Here is a 16,325-nt window from a genome sequence, read left to right on the forward strand (position 1 = left end):
TCGGTTTGCTTTGGTTTGGATTTTTCCTGTGTGTTTTGTTTCCTTAGACCTTGAAAGCTGAAGATCACAAATTTCTAGGCAAGCCCAGAAGTGCATTCCTAGAGTGCCACGTGCTGAGCACCCAACCTGGGTGCTAAAGTCGGGGCTCTGCACCAGGATCCCTTCCTCACTCTCCTTCAGTGGAGAACAAGCAGTTTCTGCAGATACATAGTAAGTCAAACTAAGGTCTGACCTGCATCGGGTGATGTGTCTCTAGCTTTCCCAGTAGATGTACAGGGATGCTCAAACAACTAAGAACCTCAGCTAGGCGAGCCCAAGGGCTGGCCACACAAAAGCTTTAATGTCTAAGCAGGCAATTTGGCACCAGTCCCCTAGGTTGAACTCCACAGCTCTGCGGACTGTAGGTAGGAAACTTTTCTATGCTCTGCCAAGGAAGAGGGGGTAGTCAGCAAGCAGGGAGATGTCCAGCTGTTACTAGAAAACAGTAAGGCTAAATGAGCTGAAGAAAATGAGGCTGAAGGAGAAGGGGGCACTGTGAACTCCTCCTGTTAAGCCTGTTTGCCCTCTGTGCAAAGCTACAATCCAGCTGGTTGGTGTCGTTTCCATGAGTTGTGCACTTTTTATTTATTCACACCTGGGAATACAGCCTCTCATCCAGGAGCTCTGTTCTACTGAGACTAAATTTATGGCTGGCATCTGCTCCTGCACCAGGCACAGGAAGGTGATTTACGGCAAAGAAGCTGCATTCTGACCTGGTGACAAGCCATTTTTCCAAGATGTTGAAGATATAAACAGGCTGTGGCATAAGCATGGGTACATGTAGCAGTTGTGAAAATGCTTACACCTCCCAGTCCACCCCACAGCCCCATTACTGTTGTTCAGAAGTTGGATGCAGCTACAACTCTTTTGTGAGATAGCCGAAACACTGCAAGGGAGGCACATGGGCCGGGATGGGACAGTGCTAGGGTTTTCTTTTTATTGAGAAATATATTTTGGCACAAATGAGAGCTGTCTAGTAAGCAAGCATCCGCAGTCACGAAAAAGGTGCTTCGACAGGGACAGGGAAGTGGGGCATCTCATGTGGGGAATTTGTGGTAGCACTTGACTGTGTACATGAAGCACAAGAAAATGACCATGGCTTGGCCGATGGTGTTTGCAAAAAAAAAAACCAACCAAACCTTAACTGAAAGCAGACCTGCCTATGCAACCTCATCTGCTGGGCTTATTTCTCCTCCATCCGTATATGGCGATGGTTTGAGACAGGAGTCTGGGACGTGGGAAGGGGAAGGATAAATGGTCCTTCATGTCCCCTTCCTCTTCATGCATATATGCTGGTCAAGGTCTTCACGTGTGTCTAGTCAGCCTGTTCCTAATTCGTAGCTGAGTGGTGGTGTTACTATTTTCCCTTACCCTACCCACAAGTTTGCTGGAAACCTGAGGTCTGCTGAGAGTGTGAGGACAAAGATGAGCTGCAAAAAAAACAGGGATGAAGACAGGAGAGCAGGAGTTCCTAAACCTTGTGCCACATGTTGTGCTCATGCTTGTGGAAAGGAAGAAGAGGAGGAGGAGACTGACACCTGGTTAACAAGGAAGTGGGTGGGTGGGTGGATTCCTGTCACCTGCAAGCACAAGGGCCATCCTGGAAGTGCTGCAGCCATAGCTTTGGCTTTGTTGCTACTGTGGACATACTTAAGCACTAGGAGCTGTTTCGACCAGTGAACGTGTTGCCCAGGCGCATGCTTCATGGCATGGTGGTGAGCAGAAATCGTGGTCCTGTCTCTCAAGGTGTGATCTGAGAGTGCTGTGTGACTATTTACACTGTACCTGCTAGAGAACAAACTCTGTTTTCTTTCTTAGCACCTTCTGGAGATTACTTGTCTCAAGTTATTCTCATTTTGGCATGAAAGTAAGGGGAGAGTGAAGTGAAGGAGGTACTGTAATGTGCTCTCACCTCAGCTTGAACTTAGTTTCAGCCACCTGTAGGATCATAAGTGCAACCCAAGGCAAGTGCCAGGGCAAGGTCTGTACTTCACAATGCTCCATATCCCATCTTGTCAAGTTTGCACATGACACCGAATTGAGGGGACACGGAGGGCAGGGCTGCTGTTCAGAGCAACCTTGAGAGGCTAGAGGAAAGTGCCAGCAGGAACTTTGTGAAATGCAAGAAGGGTAAATGTAGAGACCTGCGCCAGGGAGGGAGGAGGTGCTTGCAATGATGTAAGTTGGAGGTGGACAGGCTGGGGAGCAGCTTTGCTGAAAAGGACCTGAGAGAGTCCTGGTGGACCACAAGCCAGCAGTGTGCCCTGGCAGCAAAGAAAGCCAACAGCATCCTGGGCTGCATGAAAACAATCCGAGCCAGAACCCTGAGCGAAGTGATTATTTTCCTGCCCAGCAAAAGACACTTGTTACACCACATCTAGATACTGCATCCAGTTTTAGGCTCTTCTAGTACAGAAAAGTTATGGACACGCTGGAGGGAGTCCAGCGAAGGGCCACCAGCATGGCTGGGCAGGCTGGAGCACTCACTGACCAGCAGAGGCCGAGGGAGCTGGGCTTGTTCAGCCTGGAGCAGAGACAGCTTTGAGGGCACCTAACAGCAGCACTCTCTCCTGATATCTATGAAAAACTTATCAAGGAGGTTTAGCAGGGCTTTTTGCAGTGGTGTATGGCAGGGTGTGAGAGGCAAGGGGCACACATTGCAACAAGAGAGGTTCAACATGGCTATCAGGGAAAACAACTTCACCATGAGGACAGTCAAGTAGTGCAATGAATCGCCCAGAGAGTTTGGGAAGGTCCCTGCTTTTTATTTCACTATTGTTTTGAGCAGGAGGATCCAGGGTCTGCTTCTCCTTTGTGGTCTGGGGCAGGGGGGACAACACTCCAGTGTGTGGCGTGATTATACCAGGATCATGGACCAAGGTTGGCATAGCACAGATTATGTGATACTTTGGCCATATCCACAAGGGGTGAGCGATCATTTCCTGGGGATCCTCAGCTCGAAAACTTGACTTGGATGAAACTAATGCCAGAGGTGCTCTATAGATCACCTAAGTATAACCCTTTGGCGTCTGGCTTTTCTGTCATAGGGATAGTCTGCATACACCTACCCCCCCCCCCAAAAAGCAGTCCCATTGCAGTCGGTGTTTTTCCTCGGCACAATTTGCACTTAGGGCCTGTGGGACACTACCTGGGGCTCATTTGTTAACAGTAGGATTCACTGAATTTCACCTTCAGCCGTCTACAAATTAGACCCCTAGAGCTCAATTTCTTTTTTAACAAGTGCAGGTATCAATGCCATTTGAGTTGCCCTGGAGTATCCAACATGGCCTAGGTTTAGGAAAGTGAATAAAGGCCTTAAAGTGGGATTCGGCTCACAGACTTATCCTTCTAAGCTTAGGGATCCTTAGCCGGGTATCTGGATGCACCAGATTCATATGCTCCTGGTATTTAAAGCCCTAGGATATCCCACATTGGAGGCTACAAATGTCCTATTCATCCCGCATCATGTCTGCAGGCCCTTCGTGGATGTTTTGGAGATTCTGGGACATCTTGAACAGCACTAGATGCCTATGTCTGGCAAACAAATGGAGGCATACTTGCCTGCTTCAGAATTCTGCTGACTAGTTTACTGTTGCCCAACATGGGAGCTAAGACTTGGTGCACCTGGGTCTCTGGGTTCGCTAAGCTAGTCATCCAGGGCTTGACTGAATTGCCTGAACAGAGGTGCCTAGTGCCATCTGAGATACCTAGAGTGGTCTGAGACATCCACATGGGGCTGGCAGATATGACAAAACACCTCAAGGAGACCTGTGCCCTTCTGTTGCTGTGGTTGCAGCGAGTAGTTAAGCAGGGTATCCTCGGGCACTGTTGTCTCTAGTAGGACAACTGAATTCTGCTCCTGTTCTCCTCTTACAGACAGCTCCTTCACTCCCTGGTCTTAGGCATGCTGCTTCAGATGGGAATAATTGTCTCCAGGATGCAGAGATTTCTACAGGATTAAGCAGTGGCATGTGTCTGCTTTGAGGAGTGCTGGGCTGAGGTTGAGGTACCTGAGCAGATACATTGGTGTCTCAGCACCTCTATGGTCTATTCCCAAGAGACATGATCAGGGACCTTTATGGTATCACTGTGGCCTGAAAGAGCACCTGTGCCTATGCTGTTGCATAAAACAGCGCATCACCTTCCTCCATTATCGCGGCTGCTTATCCATTTTTATCTGTACTAACATGGTGTCAGGTCTGTTTGACTAACTCAAGTGTCTTCTGATTTCCACATGACGTCTCTTCTCTAATAGGTCCTGGGCATCCAGGTGTCCCCCACTTCCCAGGTTGTACTGACTCTTCTCCACTCTCTGTTTCAAAGCCACAGGACTTTAACTCACATGTCCATCAATGAAAAGCAACCGTGGATTCAGAGGAGGATGATTGAATGGGAAAGTATTTTACCTTCACCCGTGCTTCCTATTGACTTATAAATATGCATTACTCCATGGTTCCCCACTACATTGTCAACTCTACCTGGGTGAGAAGGGCAGGACAACTGCAGAAATTTCTTTAGTTATGTTCATTTTAGCATTGAACTTAGGCTTATGTAGATGGGAAAACAATCATGCTGCAGAAAAAAGGAAACGTCATAAATTCTTTTCTTTCGCATACCTACATGTCAGGAGAAGGCTAAAGTAGTTTCTGGTCCAACTCTGTAATTGTCTGCTTAGCTACCATCGCTATTAAAGTACAATACTTCCAAGCAGGTAGCCCCAGGTACCTTGGGCTAAGAATGGGGCAGAGCACTCTGATCCACTGACATGAACCTTAGGACTCTTTAAACACACCAGCAGCATCGTGAACAATGGAGACCGTGCTGTTCTCATGCTCACATTCATAAAAGACAAGCAGGGTGACCCAGCTCATGGTAGCCTAGTTTGGCAAAATAATGGAAATACTGATACGGGTATAAAGGGGTAGAAGACATTAAAGAAGTGGTAAACAATTAATGCCAATCAACATGTTTTTTTAGGGAGGAAAGGTTGTCAAACTTGATTTTATTCTTTGATGTGATTGTAGGTTTTGGCTGATAAAAGTAATTGCAAAGATGGAATATATTCTGACTTTTGTATGTTTGACAGTGCAGCAGATCCTGATTAAAAAAATTAGCATTCTACCCTATCAATACAAGGCATATAAAATGGATTAAGAACTGGCTGACATGTCAACAAAGAAGCTGTCAAATGGGAATCACTGTAGGAGAGTATTTTTTAGAGGAGTTCTGCAGGGATCAGTAATAGGTCTGAATGCTATTGAATATATTCACTAATGACTTGGAAGTAAATATTAAAACTGCAGATAACACTGCAAAACAAAGAAGACGACCAGGAGTTATACAGAAGTGCTCTTAGTACAGTTGTAAGCAAGCTTTCAAGTCTAAGAACAGGCAAGCAGACCACACACATCAGGAACCTGGAGCGCAACACTTCTGCGAGGCATTGAGGCAGGCATACTAAAGCAGCAACCCAAAATAATTCTGCCAATATGGTGTTGTCTGGCTTTTGCCTCTCATTCTTTGCAAGGACTGACACAATCCCTGACTGTGTGTAATTCACAGGAGTAGAGTAGGGATGAAATGTTTAATTTCTGCATGTTGCACCACTAGGCTTGATGTTGAAATAATGCATCCTGCTCTGGTAACCCAAATTTAGAAAGGGTGTCAGGAAAAAAAAAAAGAGAATTAAAAAAAGAAGGTTTCAGAAATAAAGCACCCGAATTGTTCAGGGACTAAAGCCCCACCATTGTATGCAGATGCTTCCAGAGCATGCTATATTTATTTTATTAAAAAGAGGGATGAAAAGCAACTTGAGACCTGCTTATGAGTCTTTGGAGGGGGGGATGGGGGGAATAGTAGATACAGAAGGGCTCTTTAGTGTAGCAGAACTGAGCAGAGGCAGAACCAACAGAGAAAACATCTGTGGAAGCATGGGCAGGGATTCAGCAGATCATGCACCTCTGGGAAGTGGTTGACTTTCACCCCAAATCCCAGAGACTTTGGGTTAAGACTGAAACCCTTTGGTTGCATATTTGTTGTCTCAATCAAGCATGAGGTGAGGGGGAAACTATTTTGTGCTACATGTGAAAGGTGAGACTTGGTGGTTTACTGATCCCCTCCAACTCTATAATTAAAGGCACGGAGCTGTGAAACCTACAGTTCAAGGAGCTGATAAACGCACTATTTTCTTTTCCACAGGACTTCATCTCTGATCTTCCTTCTGCCTTTTTCCAAAAGCCCTCCCCGCAAAGCCTCTGTGGTCTCCACCCTGCAGCACCACACGACGTTGGTGAGCCAAGAGGGAAATTTTTTCAAGCCACCGGAGGGACATGAGAGAATGCTGAAGATTTGGCCTGGTGTGTTTTCAGAAGGGAAAACACCAGCAAAACTTTGTACCAGAAGTCAGCACACTTCCCAACCAATGCTGTTTCTTTTTGCTGGGAAATCAACAATTTATGCACGTCCTGCAAGTGAGATGTCTCTAGAGCAGCCCGGGGAGACTGGGACATCACTCCCTGAAGTACCATCTTCAGGAAACAAGTCTCTAAGACTCAAATTTTCTTTGTTTATGAAATAAAGTCCACCAGACCTATCGCCAATTGTTTATGCTAAAGAGCACACTCCCATTACTGTTAGTGGTGCTTTGGAGCATAAATCCTTGCTAATTGATATAGGAATGTATCCCAGAAGAGTTTACTTTACTGCTGATTTAGCTGATAGATATAAATGCGTGAGAGGGAAATATTAGCATTCATGTAAAACAATTAGGTTATCAACAGGAGTGAATGGTTCAGAAAATGACTGTAACTTTCCAGCACCCTTTAATGGAAAAAAAGAAAGTCTGCTAATGAAGAAAATCAGAGGGAATACAAATATGAGCTAATTGTTGCTATTACTTAATATTTGTGTTACATCAGCAGCCCCTGAAAACCAGGGCTGGGTCCCCACCCAAGCTCTGTGCAGATGTGGGATGGACAGGACCGTCCTGCTGCCCACCAAGGTCAATCCTCTCCGTGGCCCCTCTGGTGGAGCAGAATTTCAGGCTTACAAGTCTAATAAACCTGGCCGCTGGATGTCGAGCTCAATAGCGTTTGCTAAACATGTACAAATAGAGGAGAATCATACAAGCAGCAGATACCTTTCCACAATTTAATTCTTTTTTTTTCTTTTTCTTTTTCTTTTTTTTGTTTTGTTTTGTTTTGTTTTGTTTTGTTTTGTTTTGTTTTGTTTTGTTTTGTTTTTTTCCAGATAATATAATGGCATATGAAAAGTGAGGCAGTAATGCAGTTCAAAAGAAAAAAAAGAAAGCAACCCTCACCACTCTCCTGGATCATTCTGCCAAAGGCTGACATTGTTGAAAGTTTGCTAAATACAAGAAGTACGGGCATTTCCATAAAAATCTGATTGTTTGAAACCTACAGTTTTGTGCCAAATGTATAGCCATTGAAGGATTAAAGTTTTCAGTGTACTCAACAGGTTTAACTATTTGATTCTCATGGGTTTTGATGTGAAAACGTTTTCCTAAGAGAAGGCTCAGATACAGGAAACACACAGTAAGCCACACATCTTCTGCAAAAAGACGCTCTGACCTCCAGTGTTGAATCTGTGATTTTGAGCATACAGGGTTTCATTTTTTTTTATTCTAAACCTATCTTGAATCAGGAAGAAAAAAAGTCACATACCAAAAAGAAGTGTAGTATTATTTTTGGAAGAAATATAGCATTGTTTCATTACATTTTCTGTTTCACATATTTTAGCTACTTCTTAGCTTTAGTGCAAAAGCAAGCACATTTACTTTTGCAAATACAGAAAAAGAAAGAAATTTTTTCATTGTAGTATCTTGCTGTGAGTCACTGAATAGTAAGACTTTTTCTCCCCACACACTTCAATAAGCCTAATTTTTCAAGGTCTCCGTTGTTAATATTTGTTATCAACCGAATTATAAACATTTGCCTGGGCATGGTTAAAGACCGTGCACCCAGTAAGATTTCATATAACAAAAAGCGCCCAACCCTAGAAACATGTTTTTTTTTTTTTTTTTCCGTTTAATGCTCATAAAATTTTACAGACAACAGAATCCTTTCTTAAGCTTTATTTAAGAAATCGAATACTATTATAGTTCAATATATATAAGACACATCCAGTATTGTGTTCCTGATAGCAAGTGCATAGATTTTGTTAAGATATCATTTTTATATTTTAAAAATTTTTTTTTGTTACTCAGTAGCATGTTTCATGATCACACGAAGGGATATTCCCAGTGATTTTGCTAAGAGCATGAGAGAAAAAACAGAACACAGCAAAGTAGTGAAACTACAACAGAGATGAGGAACAAAAACAATCAGGCAAGCTATCAGTACAGTCGATTCCTGATAAGTGAATAATCTGATTGCTTGGTCACAATGCTTTATTCACTTATCAGGAATGATTCACACTACATTTTGTTAAACTGTTTTCCTTAGCCTAATACCTAAGAGTCACACTGGGCAAAGGCACACACACTCTGGCAGGCTATTCTTTAATCAGCAAGTCTTGTGACAGTTTGGTAATTTCCCATGGCGATGCACATATAGCTAACAAAGAGACATTTTGCTAACGCTGCAAGGTGCCTTACATAATTGAAATTAAAAGCATGCATTTAAGCAGGACAAACTGTTCAGCTGCATTGCTTTAAGGAACTCATTTTTCCCCATTGTTGAAATAAAAAAAAAAAAAAAAGAAAAAAAAAAGAAAAACCTGTATCTTTCAGCCCTGAGTATTTAAAAGAAACTCAACTGCAGTATAAGTCTTTTTTTTTTCAGTTGTTTTTTTGGAAGAAAAGACCCTTCACAAAGCTCTAGTTTCTTTCCTAAGACCAAGTTTGGAGGAAAAAAAAAAAGAAAAAAAAAAAGAAACCATCCACAACCTAAAAAACCCAGAGACCAATTCTGATTCATCATTCATGCAAGTCAAGACTTACTCAACTGAATCCACTGGTGTCAAAATTATCCAAATCAGGATCATAAACTCTAGAGGTGTCAAAGACCCAGGATAGTCTGACCATCAGTTCCTGCTCTCCTGTCTGGTCTGTCCACAATAGGTGGTTTTAGACTAAACTTAGGGTTGCATGGAAAGCATTTGCTTGGAGCCCTGAGTTCTGACACAGACCCTGCAAGAAAACACTTGAGCTTGTTTAGGGCTCCAGACTCATCACTTATTTGCCTTTCATGGAAACGAAAAAGTGAAAAAAGCAAAAAAAAAAAAAATTAAAAAAAATAAATCAAGTGGTAACAACCAGGCTAACTCATGAGCCACCGGAAAATCTCAAAACTCTTCCAAACGCAGGAGCCAACATCGCTGCTGATACCACAGGGAAACACCCAGTGCACCATGACCTCGTAAGATGTTACTTGAGGGTGCGTGTGTGTGTTGGTGTGTGTGAGCCAAAGCCAGAGTGCCAGAAAGACCAGGGGAGAGGAGACAAGAGGGAGGAGTGTCATTTGGGTCTCTTAAGAGCACTTTTAAGTGGTCTTCGATTCCTGAGCATCACAGAAAGTGGGACAAAGGAAAGGGATGGGGGCGTATGGCTTGAATTCCAGAGAGCACTTGCCAGTGCTGCTCTCTCCTCCTTGGGTTTGGTTTGGTTGGTTTTGTTTAATTTTTCCCCCCTCTCCAATTTGTTCGGTTTGTTTCTGCGATCAGACAGAGGAGAGAAGAGAGACTTTTTGTAAACCAGGACAACATAGATTTTTTCTTTTGCAGCTTTTATTTCACCGGTTGGGGGAGAGCAGAGAGATTCTCGTGAAGAGGAAAAAAATTATATGAATGAAAGAATAAAAAAAGGTTAAGCCAAATGTAAAAAATAATAAGGAAAAAAGTGCTATGGTATTTCTTTTGTCCCTTTTGAGATTTGTGTGACACTATTAGCCAATGCAAAGAATGCTCTGCTTTGTAAGCCCACAGCTAAAATATCACCCATTTGAACAACAGGGGATTTTTTTCCATCATTTCTTTTTCTTTTTTTTTACTGCCATTAGCTTTAATAGAAAGTTTTCCTGTGCTCACTTGGATCTTATTTTATTTTTTAAATTATTATATGTATAACTGCACATAACAAGCTCGATCACCTGGTAAGCTTTTGCAGGTTCTCACAGCCCTAGTTAAGATGTGATTAGTTTCTAAGGAGAGTTTGACTAACACCATATGCCATCAGATTACTGTGCAGTTTGGAAGAAATCCCAAGGCTATATCCTCCTTTTCTTGACTGTTTCATATGCTTCTGCGAAGCAGCGGCAGAGTACTATTTTTTCTTAACGACTAGGAAGAATTGATCTCCATAGTCCGCATTTTCCAGACTGACTGAAATGTCACAGAAAAAAAGAATCTTTTCAGGTGGCTTCTGTGTGTTTGTGTGCAGAAGCTTTTGCAGTTAGAAGGCTAACAAAAGCTACCTTCGAGATACTTTGCAGGAAACTCATTTAAAATGCTTCCTGCTCAGATAGATTATCCAAGTGATAAGGCATGACTAGGGGGAGGAAGAGAGAAGAAAAATAAAATTCAAAGAAACCATAACATGTCTAAAATGTACAAATCCTCTTTTGCCCCCCAATCAGATATTCACTTAGGTGGAATCGACTGTATCTTTTGTACACAACCAACAAATAGAGAAAAAAAAAAACAGGCACGTGAAACAGTGAGGTGTGTAGATGTATTACCAACACAGAATGACCACCAACAATACAACACACAAAGTAGAGAGACAAGTATTAGGAAAATGGTTTAATATTGGAGACAGAAGCAAAAAACTGCATCACACAATAACATACGTTACAAAAATAAGTCTGACTGTTTCAACTACACGGTTATGTTCACAATGAGGACAGAAGAATCAGAAAAAACTCTGATCTAAACAGCAAAAAAGCAAACCCCTAACGTTTTAACTAATACATTTATCCACGCAAAGTGACCGAGTACTCCTAATTCTAATTACCTTATTGTGTAACTGCACAATACAGAATAAAAAGTGAAACTTACCGCTTTTGTTAAGACAAAATTCTAAACACTAGATATAAGCAAAGGGAAAAAAAGAAATCAAGCCAAAGTTTTGAATTCTCTAAACAAAACCAACTCTCTTTCTACCATCCAGAAATCAAACTTGAAAATCAGTCATGATCGAGGGGGCCCACAAGAGTAAGCCACAAAAATTTCCATTTGTTTTTTAATCTCCAGTATAAAAAGTTCCACTGGTACAAAATGCATAAGTACAATCAAGTTGTAGAAATAGGAAAGCCTGCTTTTTTTTTTTTTTGATCTTTTTTTTTTTTTTTTGGCTCAAATTCCATCAAACAACAAAATCCAAATGCATCAATAAAACAGAAACAATACTCAAATGGTCTTACAGTTTCCACTAGATTGCATTAACTTTGGCTTTTCTCAGACAATACTTAAAAACTAGTTTTTAATTCTAAACAAAATGATAGTATTATTAATCTACAAACAACAATTCTCACAGCACAAAAAAACCACAAATACATAGGTTTGTTTTTTTTTTTTTTTTTGTATGACATTATCCAAAAAGGTAATGAAACTACAGGATATTTTTTCCTTTTGTTAATTAGCACTTAAGATAATAAAAACAGAAACAGTAAAATGATTCCAGAGTAGCACAAGCCAAGGAACTGTAACCCCTATGGTGAAAGAAAGATGAACTTGTTACTCCTTTGAGGACTGCCATTTCATCGCAATTAGCTAATTTGTTTGAAAGAACAACTAGTCTAGTCTTTTGATTAGAATTTTGTAAAGCAATTTCCCTTGTTTTTCTTCCTCTCTTATTAGGCCCTTGCACCCTTGCAGCTTTTTCCTTTCAATATTTTGAAAGAGAACTGGTAGATAATTTGTCTCCAAGGAGGTGGATGTTTGGGTTTTTGGTTTTGTATTTGATTTTTAAAAAATTTCATTTCAAGATGGACACTTTTCTCAGCAATGACCCATCTCAGTTGCCTGGAAGTACAGAAATGTTCCTCCTCTCCCACGGCTAAGCCAATGTCCTGTGTAGCGTAATTCGGGGCAGCCCGACGCCGAGTTACACTGCCTGAGGACCAAAGGCATCACTGCTCTAACTGGCCTGGTAAACCCGCAGGACACACTAGGGCATCTAAAAAAGCTTTGGCAATTTATACGGTGGGTACAATGAGAAAAATTAGTGAAACAGTCTAAACAATCCAAATGATGATCTCATATTATATATATATATGTACATATATATAATATAACGCAGGTGAGATGATACTTTGAATATGCAAAATTGCTGCAAGTAGTACAAAATAGCCCTCAAAGGGTGTAGGAAGGCCCCAGCAGTAGTAAAAACATGTGAGAAAAGTATAGATCATTTATTTATAAGTGCATGTGCTATAAGAAGGAAACTTTTTTGCATCACTAGAGGCTAGTCCTTTCCATCCCAGGGCTCTACATAAAGAAGCGTTTAAGTTGGGGATGAGAGACAAGAGTGCACCATCTGATGTTCATATAGGGCTTCATTTTTAATTTTAGGCGGCTTCGAATATAATCGGATAGACATAGGAAGTGGAAGAAGGTATGGCACTTTATCATCAGTAGCAGGTACTGCTGCTCACACGCATTGGATTGGCAATGAATTCTCTACACCGGTAGCAAAGAACCAAATTTGGTTGTTGGTCACTACTTGTGCGGCAGAAATGCAACCTAATCGGACTTACAAGGCAGTGAAAAGGGCTACCAGCATCTCTTTTCTGATTCCTTACACAGAGCTTCCTCCAGCAAACACCCACATCAGTCACATCTATGTTCCCATGGACTACTTGTACGAGTAAAGGTACTCCTCTCTATACGAGTGTCTGCAGGAGCAAGCCAATATATTGCCGTTACAAATAATGGCAGATAACACCAAACATTACAGTGTATGTAAACTTTATCCATAAAAAGTAGTTTAACTGCAGTGCACACTGAATTTTCACCCAGGAAGATCTAGTGCATCTGATTTAAGCAAAAGTTCATTTATTTAAATTACAAAAATACTATTTTTTTTTTCTCCTCAAGGTTTTCAAATGGTGGATTTACCACTCCTGTCCGGGAGTGGCTCACACAATAGATAATTAAAGGATTGTTTTCTTTTTCTTTTATTTTATTAATACTGAATAGCATATTCCAGCAGCATATTAAAAGCTCTTTAAGAAAAGACAAAATCCCCAAAATCTAAAAAGGAAAACCACAAGTTAATTACGGTTTTAAATAATTTTAGTTATAGATACAGAAGAAATTTAGACAGCAGTAAAATATTTTTGTCCTTCAGATCTGCCCTGTGCATTGTTCTGATTTCAACCATGTATTAAATAAACCACAAAAAACTAAGTATATATATATTTATAGATATAGATATATATATAAAAATAAACAGCAAAATGGTGAATGTATAAAAGGTATTAACACTCAAGACAGCTCTGGGTGGAAAGGGTTAAAAGTTCAAAACTTTCTCACCTTAGAGGTTTCCATACAATATGAAGAAAATACATAGTGAGGTTTGCTTTCACAGCATTGATGTGTGCAGAGTGGTTAAAAAAGTGAAACATGGGCACTTATACAATGTTTTACAAAAAACATCAAAGAGAAATAACAAACAATAACAATTTCAGGCAACAAGACCACAGGATAGCAAGTTAACAAACTTTTTAACCTCTTTTTTCTTTAAATATTAGGGATTTATACAAAACACATAATAAAATACCCATGTTATCAAATTACTTCACACAAGAAACACACTGAAGCTCTAGGAAGAAAGTACCTTTGGAATTTGGCACTATAGTTTCACTGATTTTTTTTTTTCTTTAAAAGAAAAACCGATCACATTTTGCTGAACACAAACACATCTAAATTGTTCACAATAAAAAAATGACATCAATGCGTCACAAGCCAACACAAACTTATTCTGGAATATTTTTTTTTTCATTTTTCACATGAAATTCTTTTTTTTTTTTTTAAGCAAACAACTTTTTTTTGTTTTTTTTTTTTGAATCTTGTTTTTGTTCTTGTTCAAGTAAACCAATTTTAAACTCGTCTTTTATAAACATAGAACACTTAAGACCATAAGACTCATGATGAAACCACAACTTAATTCACAGAAGCACCAACGTAACACATTTTACAGTAACCTTTCTTCTGTACATTGAAACAGTATAAAATATAGGTAATTTCATGTGCATTAAACCATGGATTGTCTAACTGTGAGTCAGTTCAGCAAAAGGTGACACAAGTAGGTAGCATTTGCCCTAAAACAGGGTAAATATTTTCTTATACTAATCTACAAAAAGTGGTTCTATATATATACTTTAATGAGAAAGTGAGCCACCTAAAATGGCCTTATCAAAAAACTTTACACTGCCTGAAAAATGTAAAAACTATTACAGACCTCTAGAGACTTAAAATCAGACAGTTTTATTTCTCAAACTGTTTTGGAAGTAGTCTGTTAGAAACCAACATTCTGTGCCTCTGGACACATATTGCTATTGTCACCAGTGACCAGGCAGAATGCCAATCCCTGTATAATACTTTCAAGTCTGTTTTTTTTTTTATTTTTTTTTTTACGAAATGAAAAAAACCAAACCAAAACAAGAAACCCAAACAAAAAAACCCAAAGGAAAAAAGAAAACCAAAAAAAGGAAAGAAAGAAAAAACATTTTGCCACAGGTTGTTTTTAAATCCTATCATTAATTTATCTAATAATAAATTTCAGTCTTGCATGAATGCAGCAATGTTTTTTCACATTGACTTCCCAGAATTCATAGCTAGATGAGGTCACATGCAAATTTCAAAGGTCAAACTAGATCAAAGGTCAGTAGGAGAACCAAATATGATGTGAGGTCAGAAAGACATCAGAAACAATGACGGGACGATGAAACTTTTTTTTTTTTTGAGACGCCACAGGGACATGCTAGGCAAACGATGGGCTAACGGGCATGGAGATGTCTAGGGAAAAAACAAGGAAGAGGAAAAAAGTTACATAGAATCTATGCAGCACAAACAAAATCACTTTTATGGGTGCAGGAGAAAACTAATGCAAATCTTTTATCAGTAGAGTCTATGAGCCGTTCACATAATTTGCATTAACTTACAACACTTGTCAACAAGAGCACAATGGAACCCCAAAAGAATCCATCTGAAAGGAGTCAGAGAGAATGGATTCCTCTTTGGGGAGAAAACAAGAGGAAAGAACCAGTTTCTACAAATGTAACAGAAAGGTACGGGGAGGGGGAAGAAAAAGGTCAGACAACTGAACTTTAAACTAGGTAATGGAAACTACGAACGAAATAACCAGACAAATACAAACAAGAGGATAAAAGCATGAGCTGTAAAGGGTGTAGGGTTCAACAGTGAAAAAGCGCCCATTCTTGGCACAATTACTCTAGAGACTACTTCAAAGGATCTAGCTAGCATAGAGAGCTGCTCTTTAGGTATCCAATAAGTTAACAATAGGCAATAAATAACTTCCATTATTTCTGAGGCAGTAAAAATTTTGTATAAAAATAGAAATGCTTTTTACAAATAAAATTTACAGGCCTGTGGCTTTCTTTTTTTTATTATTAAATTTATCTCTCAAGAAACATCAAGTATTGTCACTCATTTTATTTTATTTTTTTTTTTATTTTAAACCCTGTAGCTTTAGAAACAGATCTCTAAATCTTTTTTACATTAATCCTTTCCAAAAAACCAAGAACTTAAAAAAAAGTGAAATATAAAGACGACCAGTGTAAAATCAGACTAATAGATAACAATACGTTGATCCGAACCGAAAAAAAATAAATCAAATCTTCTCAAAAAACAAGTTGATGTAGTGGAAAGACTTGTTTCAATTTTCGTTGCAAAATAAGTGCTTCGACTGGCAGGAGGCCATTTTGTTTAACCTATAAACTGCTGGTGCCACCCTGGTAAAATACGATCCATCCATAGAAAACAACTTTTATTGTGTGCTAATGGCACCAGGGTTCACAGAGTTAAATTGCACATTTTTTTGTGTGTGTGTGTGTGTGTGTTGCTTTGAATTTCAAGACTTTTATTTTTGTTTTAAAAAGGAGATAAATTATGCTGCAAAACAAAATACAGTAACACAACTCAGTAATTACTTGGCAAGGAAATGGGAGCCAAGTGTAATAAGGACAAGTGGGGAAATGGAAGTGGTAACTGTAAAAATAACTGTCTCTTGGTGAAGGTTGGCTCTATGTTCTTTCTTAACCCCCCTGCAGAGGACAGGTTTGCTCATGGGACTTACCCTAAGAAAG

The sequence above is a fragment of the Leptosomus discolor genome, chromosome 1 (assembly GCF_034619465.1).
Source record: "Leptosomus discolor isolate bLepDis1 chromosome 1, bLepDis1.hap2, whole genome shotgun sequence".
Taxonomy (NCBI): Eukaryota; Metazoa; Chordata; class Aves; order Leptosomiformes; family Leptosomidae; genus Leptosomus; species Leptosomus discolor.